The sequence below is a fragment of the Rutidosis leptorrhynchoides genome, chromosome 9 (assembly GCF_046630445.1).
Source record: "Rutidosis leptorrhynchoides isolate AG116_Rl617_1_P2 chromosome 9, CSIRO_AGI_Rlap_v1, whole genome shotgun sequence".
Classification (NCBI taxonomy): Eukaryota; Viridiplantae; Streptophyta; class Magnoliopsida; order Asterales; family Asteraceae; genus Rutidosis; species Rutidosis leptorrhynchoides.
In genome coordinates this window covers 191292019-191306634 of record NC_092341.1, presented here as the reverse complement: position 1 = coordinate 191306634, position 14616 = coordinate 191292019, and positions in this window count along the sequence as shown.

The following is a 14616-nucleotide window of genomic DNA, read 5'->3' as shown; positions in this document are numbered from 1 at the left end:
TCGCAATTTAATTATCGCACTTTTATTTATCGTCATTTAATTTATGTAATTATTTTACGCACTTTAAATATCGGGACACGTATACAATGTTTTGACATATCATATCGACGCATCTATATATATTATTTGGAATCACCATAGACACTCTATATGCAGTAATGATCGAGTTCTCTATACAGGGTTGAGGTTGATTCTACAATAATATATATAGTTTGAGTTGTGATCGAGTCTGAGACGTATACGGGTCACGACACGTATTAATTAATTCGTATATTATATATTAAACTATATATGAATTATTGGACTGTTACTGTGGACTATCGACTGTGGACTAATGACATTGGACAATTAAAATGAATTAAAATATTGATTATAACATATGAAACTAAACATTTCTTCAAGATTGCCACTTGATTTCATCTTAAACCTCATTGTATCTCGACGATTACAATCAGCATTCAAATCTATCATGATTCTTAAAAACACCTCAATCGAGAGGATAAACCAACCGCACTTCATCTACGGAAGAAAAGATTGATGCATATAGTTATGCACCTGAAAAACCCTCGGAAACTGAGTAAACGTTTGACACGTATCTGTTCTAGTTCCTTTGACATTGTTATTACCGAAGATCATTTTGCAATCCCTTTCCAAAGTAGCTAATTTTGTCACAGCTCGAGCAAGTCAACTCCGACTTTTCATCCGAAACAACTTTATTATAACCGCGATATATATGCGTACTCTTTATTGTTACTGGGGAACATTTTATATTCCACAATATTACCATCAGCGATTAATCATTCTAAAAACACAATTCTCCTGAAACTACCTCGGTTTGATAACCGATGACCCATATCAGTTAACTTTGAAAATGCTGACAATGCAGCATGTTGTAGATGATCTTAATGGCCAAAAGTTTGATGATAAAGAAAGGAGTGTTAGGAACGCTCGATAGAAAATTTAGTACCGAAAAGCGGATTATGCGAAACTATGAAGAAAGCTGTGGACAAATAACAAAGAATAAGTTTGCCTTCAAAGAATCCAAATGATTCTGTGCCTGCTGAAATCGTTAGCAAACATATTATTTCTTATTCTAAACCTTCACAGACAAATCTTCTTCATCATCCATTGATATTAGAAATTCTAAGATATTCTCGTATGTTCTATTATAAATATCCTCCATATTTCTGGCGATATTTTCACAACTATTCTTATCTGAGATCATTTATCTCTCCATAATATCTGCAACATAAAAGAAACTGTGTTAGTTTCTAAATTCTGAAACCTTCGAGTTTAAAATATGAATGTTTTGAAGTAGTGTTGGGAACTGAAGCATGGATTAGTATAATATAATGACACTTGATCAACGTCATTATATTACAGTAAGTCATGCTGAGTTTCTAATGAAGCATGATGATTCACAGTACCGTCATCATGTGCCATTTACACGACTCTTACATTCTATCTAATCTCTAAACATATCAAGAGAATATTTTTCTGGATGACTCGGTCTTCTCCGGGGTATTCTGGTAATTTAACAAATCAAAATCGTTCTATTACCATTTTCTTCTTAGAGCATTAGCTATGTTCATTCTGAATTTCATATCTACGAATTCCGGACCATTACTCGCTTGACTCGAAGTTGGGAAGAGAAAACGAAAGCATGAAGCTCCGAAAAATAATGAAGAATATAAACTTCGATAATAACCCCGAAATTTCAAACCGTGTATATCGATGCAGATAGCAATATAGAGACACGGGAGAATTAGAAACACTATAAACACAAGAGTATAGTAGAAGTAAATAGATTCTTCTGGTGATAGATGAAAAAGAAGAATGACAGATTTAAAAGTTAGGAGTATATCAAGAATCAGGACTGGATGGAGCATATTGATGAATGCTTTAAAGTAAGAATCAAGGGAGAAAGAATAGAAGGTGTGAGTCGTGGAAAATAAGGAAACAAAGGGATGAATTTATAGTGAAATATCCGACAGAGCAATCGAAACAGATTATTGCATATAATCAAAGAAGATCCTGATTTCCTTAATCACCAAAGAACCAAATCTTATTACGTAAGATTCTCTTTAAATCCCTTAAATCTCAGAAATCAATCATAACTACGTCATCGGTTAAGACGAATATATTTTACTCACCTCACTCTTTTACGATAGTCTCATTTATATTCTTCGCATAATCGAATCGTTTTATCTACATTACTCAATGATGATAAAACTCCATTATCACCTTATATTTGTCATGAAAACCTTCTTATTGTTATCCATAACAACCTCTATCAAATTTCGGGGACGAAATTTCTTTAACGGGTAGGTACTGTAATGACCCGGAATTTTCCGACCAAATTATACTTATGAGATTAATATTTACATAAATTAAACCATACCAACATGATAAGCAATCCAAATTGTTAAGACTTGTGTTTTTGAAAAGAGTTTTACACAACGTTTGACCGTCCAATATGACCGATGATATCACGAACTATATAACATACGATAATTATACGTTTTTGTATATATATGTATTTATATATATTTAACATGATCTAAGGATGGTTTAATATCTCATTGTGTACTAATGACAATGAGTTATAAGTATATTTTGAAACTACTAACTTAAGTTTTCAAAACGATAACTATACGTAACATTCTTTGATATATATACTTATAATCTATAATGCTTATACATGTATCGTATATATAATGTATTTAATCATTTTTAAGGACTTAAATACATAAAAAAATATAAGTATATTCATAAAAGATAGCTATATTTGAATTCTCGTTCCGTTTCCTCAAGATTTCTATACGTATATCTAGGGTATATGTACCCGTATCATACCCAACTTCTATACGTATTTACTATTGGTATATACACATAAAATCAACATCCTAATCAACATTAGTACTGCCCTAGATATGAGGTAACTAGGATTTGTCAAGTAGTATGAATTATTAGTAAGAAAACAAAATTAGGAATCCTTTTCTTTCTTTATAAACTAAAAACGTTTTTATAAATGAACACCATTTTTTCACTCTATTTTCTCATACCTACACCCTCATTTCTCTCTCAAAATACTCCTAACTTCATACTTGATCATCTCCAAGCATTTTTCCCATCATTTAGCTTCAATTACAAGCCTTAAACACCATAAGAAAACTTTTTCAAGAACATATCAAAATAACCACCCATTTGAAGAAGTTTACTTCCAACCTTTTGATCTAACTCCACCACTCTTTGATTCCAAGATTATTTCTTATATTTTGCAGTAACTTTGTCCAAGTAACTTGAGGTAGTAACCTTGTTCATAATCTTATTCAATTCATATTCATATAGCTATCTTATTTTGTGGTATAAAATTTTAACAACAAGAACATAGTTTGAATGATTTCAAACTTGTTCGCAAACTAAATAGATCCTTCTAACTTGACTTTTAAACCATTTCAAGAACTGTAATATATCATAATGATATGCTAACCTAACAAGATATAACTTGGTTTTACAAAGAACATCTTAAAAACTGAATCTATGTCGTCGGAGTGCAACCGGGGGCTGTTTTGGGTTGGATAATTAAAAACCATCTTGAACTTTGAATTGGAAGTTCATGTTCTGGAAAAATGATATTTCTTATGAATATGTTAACACGTAAAAATTTCATGGTTTAACTCAAAGTGTAAGTATTTTTAGAAAAATGATCATTAAATGTTGTTTTTATGATGGAAAATGACCACTTTCATAAGTTTCACCAAAGTTTGACCTATAACCTATGATTTCGAATACAAACTAAGGTATTTTCAGTTCATATTCTTAAAATTTGACTCAATCCAAGGAAGTGGCAAGTTGAACCAACAAAAACGGAGTTGTAATGACGAAACTACGACTAAAACAAGATTGGGTATCCGAAGCTAGTTTAGCTACGAAAATATTTGGAGAAAAAGTAAATTAATCATATCTTTTCTAATTAATATGATATTTTATATATAATTACTTATGATTTGATTTTATATATTTTAGGACCACCCGTAAACAACATGAGAAGATTAATCATAAGACCTCATGATTGTACGCAACACGTCATTTGACAACACGGTACTTTATGTACGCAACACGTCATTTGACAACATGGTACCATGGGTCGAGATTAATTCTGATCAATACGAATATGATGGGGTCTTTATTTATTTTATTTAAGCAACTAATTGTGGACCACTAACATCGGACTGCTAACTACGGACTAAGAAAATATTAAAAGTATTAAAAGTATATATATATGTAACGATTACTTAAAAAGAAAATATGTTGATATATTATATATATGGTTAGGTTCGTGATATCTATCTGAGACCAAGTCGAATTAAATACCTTCAAGGCAAAAGTGAGTTTCATTTGCTCCCTTTTTAATTGCTTTTGCAATATATATTTTTGGGCTGAGAATACATGCGCTGCTTTTATAAATGTTTACAAAATAGACACAAGTACTTAAAAATATATTCTACGTTGAGTTGTACCACTGGCATATTTCTCTGTAGCTTGGTAACTACTATTTACATGGGTATTGTAAACGCGAATCCTGTTGATAGATCTATCGGGCCTGACAACCCCAACCGGACTGGACGACCAGTATTCAACGGTTGCACAGTACTTCATTTTGGTGACTACACTTGGTACGGTGTAGTGAGATTTTATAATAAAGGGAATGTGCGACGTTGATTAAATGTTAAGTATGGTTACCAAGTGCTCAACCACTTAGAATGCTTTACATACACTTGCGAGTGTATTATGTTTATGATTATGAAATCTTGTGGTCTATTAACATATTGAAATGATTGTTATGATAAATCTATGAACTCACCAACCTTTTGGTTGACACTTTAAAGCATGTTTATTCTCAGGTACGAATTAAGTCTTCCGCTGTGCATTTGCTCAATATAAGGACATTACTTGGAGCCGATCATCGCAATGGGACCAAATGTTGATGACTTCGTCCAGGTGGATTAGGACGGGTCCTTTCAAGTTAGGATTTAGAGTCGCGTAAGAATGAGTATCAAATAAGATTCTTGGGTAGTCTTTAATATAGAATTTGAATCGCTGAAGTGACGGGATACAATTTCCTTCATGTATCGGTGTGCAAGTTTGTCCATTGTATCGGTTTCCTTCATGGCTAGAAAGTGAGCTGATTTGGTGAGATGGTCAACAATAACCCAGATAGTGTCATAGCCGCCTACCGTTTTCGGTAGGTTCGTGATGAAATCCATTGTTATTCCTTCCCATTTCCATTGTGGGATTTTGGGTTGTTGAAGTAACCCAGATGGCTTTTGGCTCACCATTTTCGTGAGGTATACGAATAATCTTCTCACTATAAATAACTTTCGCTTTCATCCTTGAAAGCCAGTCCGTTCTAACTATTTCATCAAAGCTTCCTAACTTGATGAGTATTAGGTTAATCCTAAAGTCCATTCCAGCTATTACATCAAGCTTCCCAAATTGATGGGTGTTAGGTTAATCTTAAGGTTCATTCCAACCAAATCTTATTATACTACCGTGAAAAATTCTACCAATCTTCTCAAATAACATCTGCTTGTGCATAGGTAACTAATCCTTTCCACTACTACTTTAAAACTTCCAAGTTTTGTTGACATTAGGTCATCTCCAAATGACCCACCTGTTAATTTTAAGGTACTACCTTAAATTATTCCTCTATCTCTGCCAGCTTACCATTAGCTTTTCCTATAGAATACTTAACTCTCATGGTTGTTAATGGCTTATTAGTCATAACACTAGGGTCCTTAGATATAAGGTTTCTATCACTCTAGTATTAAACAACTCCGAGACAATTAAAATGTTGTGACGAAACGTTCCCTAACTAAAATCAGGATCCATACGAGTCTCCATAGCCGAGATAACAATTTCTCTTCTGCAAGTAAGTCCAAAGTTTTTCCTATTTGAGAACTTTTTCCTTAAGTGTCCAGGGTGTCTATATCTATAACAAATTTTCGAGTTATCAATTTTGCAATCAAGGCCCTTCTTGTACAGTATCTGAGCTATGTGGTGATTCTTTCCCTACCTCTAACAGACCATATTGTGTATACTCAAGTGGTTCCTACCAAAATTTTCCTTGAATCACTTCATATTCCCTATGTAGTATCATTAGGACTTCTGCATGATCTACTTCAATATAATCACACTGGCCTGGTTTCATTATATTGTACTAGATCGTACGTTCATTCCAATATCACTCCATATGGTCAATGTAACGTGATCACTTTAAGTTCTACTCAATTTCATCTAATGGTGCTTTATCTATGCTATCTCAAAATAAAATACTACATAATTAATCTCACGGTTTCTCGGTGTGGGTGCGTAGGTTCCGTAGATCATGCATCAATGCCTAAATGTCCTGAAATTTTCTTCAAAATGTTCGGGTTCAGGTAATGTCGTTAGGTTTCTTTCTAGAAGTTCAATCTAGGTCTCGTGTCGAGTTGTACGTGTAACAAGTAGTAATACGATATGTCTTAAGGCGACTCCCTAGTCTTTGGGTATGGCTGAGCTTCAGTAGGAGACACTATGACATTGTGAAAGGAGATGCCTTCTTGACTTCTCCAATGCCTAAGAGTGTTAGAGACCTAAGTCCAGAAGTGTCGTTAGATCGTACGAGAAAGCGTAGTGGTGAAGGATGAAAGAGATAAGTGACGGTCATGAAAGCATACGAGATACGGGTCAACTGAACAACCTTCTAATGTTTATATGTTGTACGTGGATAATTAGGGTGAGCTCGGGGGTGGGGCGAGATGAGGTTACTCCGACAAATCCTCACATATCTCCTCCTCCGAGGATCAACTTTAGTGGGCGTGTAATCCGAGGGGTACTCTTCCTAGATTGCGTGAAGCAATGTTTCGATCTCTGGAATGGTGGAATGGTAGTAACAGGTAGATTACAATACTAGTCCTTAGGGTTAGACGAGCGGGAAAAGGGTTCAGAAAAACATCTGAATTAGGAAAGATAAATTCTCCAAGTCGGTACAGCTAATAGCAGACATGTAGCAAGAACGTAATAGGGCATAATAACTACAGCAGCCTAGATTGTCTACAGCAGTACATAGTGTAGTGACCCGGAAATTTCCGATCAAATTTAAACTTTAATCTTTATATGTATCCGACACGATAAGCAAAATCTGTAATGTTGAGTCTCGAAAAGTTTGAAAACTATATTCATGTAATCAATTACCCTTTGACCATGTCTGACGATTCACGAACAAAAATGTGTAAATAGAAATGTATGTGTATGTACATATGTGTATTTTTTTTTTTTTAAGCTAAGAAATATTGATAAAACATTTAAGAGCTTGGTGATACAAAAATAGATTATGAGATTATTATGTGACTTGAAAGCATTGAACGAATTAGTTGATATGAATATAAGCTACGAGATCTATTTTATGAACATAGAAATGCTATCACAGTAGTTAGTGAATAATACTTTACTTGAACGTATTTGTTCGATGTAAGTTTATCAATGAGATTAAAAGATAATATCAAGTGATTGATTTATCAGGTACATTGAATTATAATTACGAGTCTTTATTATGAGGTCCACTTGAATTAGAAAACTCTTACTTTTAACGGTATTCGGAATATTTAGTAAAGTGATTCCATGTAAGAACAAAAGTGTTATTATTGAGGATTAGACAGAGGTTAGCGGAGAGTCTCGTTTAATTATCAAAAGCGTACCTTGCAATGATTGACTTGTGTCACTTGGTAGGTTAATTATTTAGTTTTCTTAATATTGAAGACGTTTTACGATATAGATGAAACCTTTTAAAGAATGATTTTTAATATAACTAATTCTGGAAAACTAAATTATATTTATTCAATTTAGTACAAACACATTTTTTTCGATATAATAGAATTTGATTATAAAATATTTTTATGGATTTTCAATGATATAAAAATAAAAATAAATATAAAATAAAGATTTCTAATGAGCACCAAAAGACTACAACATTTCATCACAAGATTGAAAGTTAAAATGTTGGAAATCACTAAACCTGCGCACTTGCACGAGAAAAATCATAACTAAATCATACTGACTCGAAAAAGGGTGATTCCGGTGTCCAAACGACTGTAACTCAAAAATCTACAACTTTCATGAAGACACCATACACGAATCGTGTACCTATCTACACGAAACGTGTAATCTTGTGCCGACATATTTTGGTGGCGGCTCACTATGCAACATGTTTTTAATTTTTATTAATATTATATTATATTATTATATTATTTATAAATCTATATATATAGGATCGATCATAATTGTTTTCTAACTATCTATCTCTCACACTCTCTCTATAATTATATTTATTATTATTATTGTTAGTGTTATTATTATTATTATTATTAGTATTATTATACATAAAATACTACGACGAGGTCATGGGCGAGTTATTTCAAAACGGGTTTTATGAGCGGGATAGAGCTAAGGAAATTATGAGTTATGGTTATGGAGGTGATGGGTATTGTTCATGGGTATGCTTGTGAGGTTAAACTAGTGTTTGTCACCTCCATTGCGTCTACGTACCTTTCCTACAATATTGAACCTCAATATTGATACGTGAGTACTCCTAATTTAATTTTTACATACTAATAGTGTATCCCTGACTAGTGCTCGAGAAAATAGGATTATGCATGCTTGTAAATTTGATAGTGCCCTTAGATAGGTTATGCCGAATCTTAAAGGTTGTTATATTATAGTTGAAGGAAGATATAAGATTTGCATGTCCTTAAAAAGCTAGAAAAAAATTAAGAACTTTTCCTTTAGATGCCAAATAGATTTGATGGACGGATTAAAAGTTATAGTCAATTAAAATTTCGTAAAAATGATTATTATCGTCGTTAATATCGTTGTCTTAATTTTTTTTATCAAATTGTTATTATTATTCCAAAATAACACGACTGTTACTTATTATTATTATCAATACTATATTATTAACTAGAAATGTAATACAAATTATATAACTACCTTAATAGAATCTATCGCAGTATTTTGATGATATTAAATGAACTTTATAAGTTTTATTACTTAAGATATATAAAAGTATATTTTAATATAAAATTTTATTTATAAACGAATTATATTATTTACTTTATTAAATCTTTAAAAAAATATTTTAAAAATATAAAACGACGATATTTAAATTATATAATAAAACATTTATAAAGTTTTGAAATCATTTGGAGTTAAACTAATTTTTGTCGACCTTTGCATACTAGACTCGAGCATTAGGATTGTGGTACACTATGACTTAACTTAATGTATTAGACAAATATTGACAAATACATAATTATATATAAATAATTTAGGTTCGTGAATCCAAGGCCAACCTTACACTTGTTCAATGATGTTATATGTATTTTTACTACAAAATACAGTATGGTGAGTTTCATTTGAATCCCTTTTACTCTTTATATTTTTGGGCTGAGAATACATGCGCAATTTTTATAAATGTTTTACGAAATAGACACAAGTAATCAAAACTACATTATATGGTTGAATGATCGAAATCGAATATGCCCCTTTTTATTAAGTCTGGTAATCTAAGAATTAGGGAACAGACACCCTAATTGACGCGAACTCTAAAGATAGATCTATTGGGCCTAACAAACCCCATCCAAAGTACCGGATGCTTTAGTACTTCGAAATTTATATCATGTCCGAAGGAGGATCCCGGAATGATAGGGGATATTCTTATATGCATATTGTTAATGTCGGTTACCAGGTGTTCACCATTTGAATGATTATTTTTGTCTCTATGCATGGGACGTATATTTATGAAAACTGGAAATGAAATTCTTGTGGTCTATTAAAATGATGGAAATAAATGATTATGATAAACTAATGAACTCACCAACCTTTTGGTTGACACTTGAAAGCATGTTTATTCTCAGGTTTGAAAGAGATCTTCCGCTGTGCATTAGCTCATTTTAAAGATATTACTTGGAGTCATTCATGACATATTTCAAAAGACGTTGCATTCGAGTCGTTGAAGTTCATTAAAGATTATTATTAAGTAAATGACAGATTAGGTCATTTATAGTTTGGATATTATGAAATGGTATGCATACATGTCAATTTTCGATGTAAAGAAAGATTGTCTTTTAAAAACGAATGCAGTGTTTGTAAAATGTATCATATAGAGGTCAAATACCTCGCAATGTAATCAACTATTGTGAATCGTTTATAATGTATATGAACGGGTCCTTTCAGTTGGTATCAGAGCGGTGGTCTTAGCGAACCAGGTCTGCATTAGTGTGTCTAACTGATAAGTCGTTAGGATACATTAGTGAGTCTGGACTTCGACCGTGTCTGCATGTCAAAAGTTTTGCTTATCATTTCGTGTCGAAAATTACCTGCTTATCATTTTTAAGTCTAGACGCGCTTTCCTGCATTTATTGCATAATAGTGTATAGACGAATTCTTATCTTAGCATATCTGATACTGTGAACTTTGACTGACATTTTTCAAAGATTCTCCGTAATTTATGGGATTTTGGTATTATATATACATATGTAAATTATGTATAGAAAGATATCAAATCTAACTCCTATAATCTATTTCATATCAAAAATTCATTCCCTTGATCATACGAGATGGATCCCTCAACCAGTTCGAATTCCTCAGATTACGACAGCTATTCCGATATGGAGTCTCATTCCAGCTCCGAAAGCAGTATGACCGGAATAGATCAACCAATCAGTCATCACCTATTCTAGATGAAATGGGGATGGGTTCGTAGCCTCCTCAATTATTGGAGACAAGAAGAAGGTGATCCTTTCCATCCACCAAATTGCCCTATTGACAATGAACCTGAAGCACTTACCGGCGAACCTGTTCGAGAAACCATTTTCTCTCTCATCTCCAGAGTATCTCGTCACGATTATATACTACACCAAATTCTTGATTATATTTATCCGCTCGTCCGAACCGACGATCACCCCGGTGTAATAGAAGAAGTTAACGAGCTTCGCGCTCGGGTAGTGGCTTTGGAGAATACGGTGCGAAGGTTACAAACACCATCAGCAGCACCAGCAGCGTAACCAGTACCGCCAGTAACATCCACATCGCAAGTCTCAATACTAAAAGCACCAGCAGCATCACCGACATCAACATCAACCACCATTATTAACATCAACAGGATCATTACCACCACCAACAATCACATCCGCATCACACACCTCAATATCCCAATCTGTATATCGGATATCAACGTCACACGCACCAAAGATACCAAGGAGTACCAACAACAACAAACGATGAAGTATTGATTCATAACTTCATCGGAGAAACATTCTGTGGTGATTAGGTAATCTCTAAAGTTTTAGAGATTATCTATCTCAGCCTTAACCGTAAACCAGATGAGTGGACAGAGATGATAGAGAGAAGAACCGAAACCCTAACAAGACTGGTGCGTAAGGTACAAGCTAGACTTGTTTTACCAACATCATCAGCAGTACCAATAGCCTCACCAACACAGTCAATGCTGTCAACATTGTTAGAATCGTCAGCACCTCTAACCTCACAAGTTTCGCCAATTCAAGAATCACTGTGGAAACCATTACAAATTAATAACAAGTATATTGTATCAACGAGTTATGAAGTATTAACTCAGTTCCTCCGAAGAATTTATATGTATATTCTATAAAAAAAATTTTTTTTTACCATAATAAATCTTTCTGTACTAAGCTATTATGTATGGAACTTAACTATCTGGTTAATTCATATTACTAATTTGCTATGATGTACATTCTTCGTTAACAATTTAATCATTGTTAACTACAATCTCTGCTTCAACTCAATGAATTTTATTTCATAATAAATCAAGTGTATCATTCAATAACATGTTTGATTATACACTTTCATCTTTGATATACCCGAAATTTACGGGAAAACAATATTCGTATCTTGCGAAGTTAGCAACAGTTCCATGAGCATCAGCATGATTCACTAAGGCAATACATATAAATATTGAAGCATTGATTACATTAGTGAAATACTCCGCAAAGTTTATGTAATCTCTAATGTTTTAGAGAAAATTCATTTCTAATTCAATCCGAAAATCAAATGAGCTTAGTATGATATTAACTCATTGAATCTGTACTACATCTGAAGAAAATATACCCACATATATTTTCATAAAGATTGTAATGAGAATTCTTGTTCAAAATATTATTTGTGAAATTTTTTTAACGGGTAGGTAATACCCGAGAGATATATAAAATCACAATTAATATGTTACATTCTTCAATTCTGATTCAATAATCATCAACTAAACCAATATACATTCTTCTATAGAAATCAAAACAATCATACTCATTCGAATCTAATTACATATTCTGATTTTGGGAATTTCAGAATTCAACTCGAGATACAACCAAAATCATCACTCTTAGATCCTTATATTTTTCAAAGCTATACTTTGACTTCAAAACTGTGATAGCACATCACTTTTAATCGTAACACACAAGATGGATATGAGAAATCATTCGGGATTTAGGACGATTTCATCATTTGGATATTGACTATGACAATCTGCAATCAAAACCCTCCGAAATTCTAGAAGACACTTCAAATAATAAACAATTGAGATGATGATCCAACCACACGTTACCCGAAGTTTTGTACCTGAAAAACTCTCGAAACCAAAGTCATAATCTAACATGTACCTGCGTCGAATTCTTCTAGCAAGAACAACATTTCGATTCCTTTTCAAAGTAGCCAATTTTGTCACGGATCCAGCAAGTCAACTTCGATTTTTTCAGTCGGACCAGTCTTATTATAACCCTGATAGATACGTTGCCCTTTCGTCATTATTACTGGGGAACCTTTCATATTCCACCATATTACCACCAGCGTTTAATCATCTAAAACACGATTCTTCTGAACCCACCTCAGATTGATAACCAGAGATTCAGATATTATTGCATTAAATGCAGAGGAAACATAAAAATGGTAGATGGTTTAAACGGTCAAAAGTTTGATGATAAAAGATAGTGAGTTGGTAAAGCTCAGAAAAAGAAAGGATTTGGTACTGAAAAATGGATTGAGCAAAGTATGAAGGAAGCCATGGACAAATCACAGAGACTGAATCTGCCTTCAAAGGATCCAAATGATTCAGTGCCTGCTGAACTCGTTAGCGAACACCTTATTTCTTATTCTAAATCTCCACAGACAAATATTCTTCATCATCATCATATCTTGAATATTCTAAGATATCATAGTATCTTTCATTATAAATATCCTTGATAATTCTGAAGATATTTTCATAAGTATTCTCATTTGAAATCAATTATCTCTCTGTAATATCTGCAACATAAAAAGAAACTGTGTTAGTTTCTAAATACTGAAAAATTCGAATATGAATGTTTTTGAAGTAGTGTTGGGAACTGATACATGAGTTAATATAATATAATGACACTTGATCAACGTCATTATATTACAGTAGGTCATGTTAAGTTTCTAATGGGATGTGATGATTCACAGCACCATCATCATGTGCCATTTACACGACTCTTACATTCGATCTAATCCTTAAACATAGCAAGAAAATATTTCTTGATGATTCGATCTTTTACAGGATATTCTGGTAATTTGACAAGTCAAAATCGCATCATTAAGATTTCCTTCTTAGAACATTAACTATGTTCATTCCGAAATTCATAACTGCAAATTCTGGACCATTACTCGCTTGACTCGAGGACGGGAAGAGGAAACGAAAGAATGAAGCTCCAAACTAGAAATTGGAGCATAAACCGCAGCAAATAAAAGAGAATATTAATTATGGGTGACAATGATTATAGAAGACAGATGCAGGGGCATCGAAATATAAGGGAAGATATAAAACTCAACAACCACCCTGAAGCTACAAACCGTGCATATCAATACGTATTGCCACGTAAAGGCACGGAAAAATTAATAACACTATAACCCCAAGATAATAGTAGAAGTAAATAAAATCTTCCGGTGATAGATGAAAGAGAAGGATGACAGATGTAAAAATTAAGAGTATATCAAGGATCAAAATGGGATGGAACATATTGACGAATGTTTTAAAGTATGAACTGAGGAGAAAGAATAGAAGGTGTGAGTTGTAAGGAAACAAAGAGGGTGGATTTATAGAAAAATATCCGACAGAGCAATCGGAACAGATTATTACATTTACTCAAAGAAGATCCTGATTTCCTAAGTCACCGAAGAACCAAATCTTATTACGAAAATTTTCTTTAAATCCCTTAAATTCCGGAAATCAATCATAGCTACGTCATCAGTTAAAACAAATCTACATTTACTCATTTCGCTCTTTTACGATAGCTTCACTCATACGCTTCGAGAAATCGAATTATTTTATCCGTACTTCTTAATCATGATAAAACTCTATGTATCAGCTTATATTCGTCATAATAACATTCTTACTATTAGCTATGACGACCTCTATCAAATTTCGGGACGAAATTTCTTTTAACGGGTAGGTACTGTAGTGACCCGGAAATTTCCGATCAAATTTAAACTTTAATCTTTATATGTATCCGACACGATAAGCAAAATCTGTAA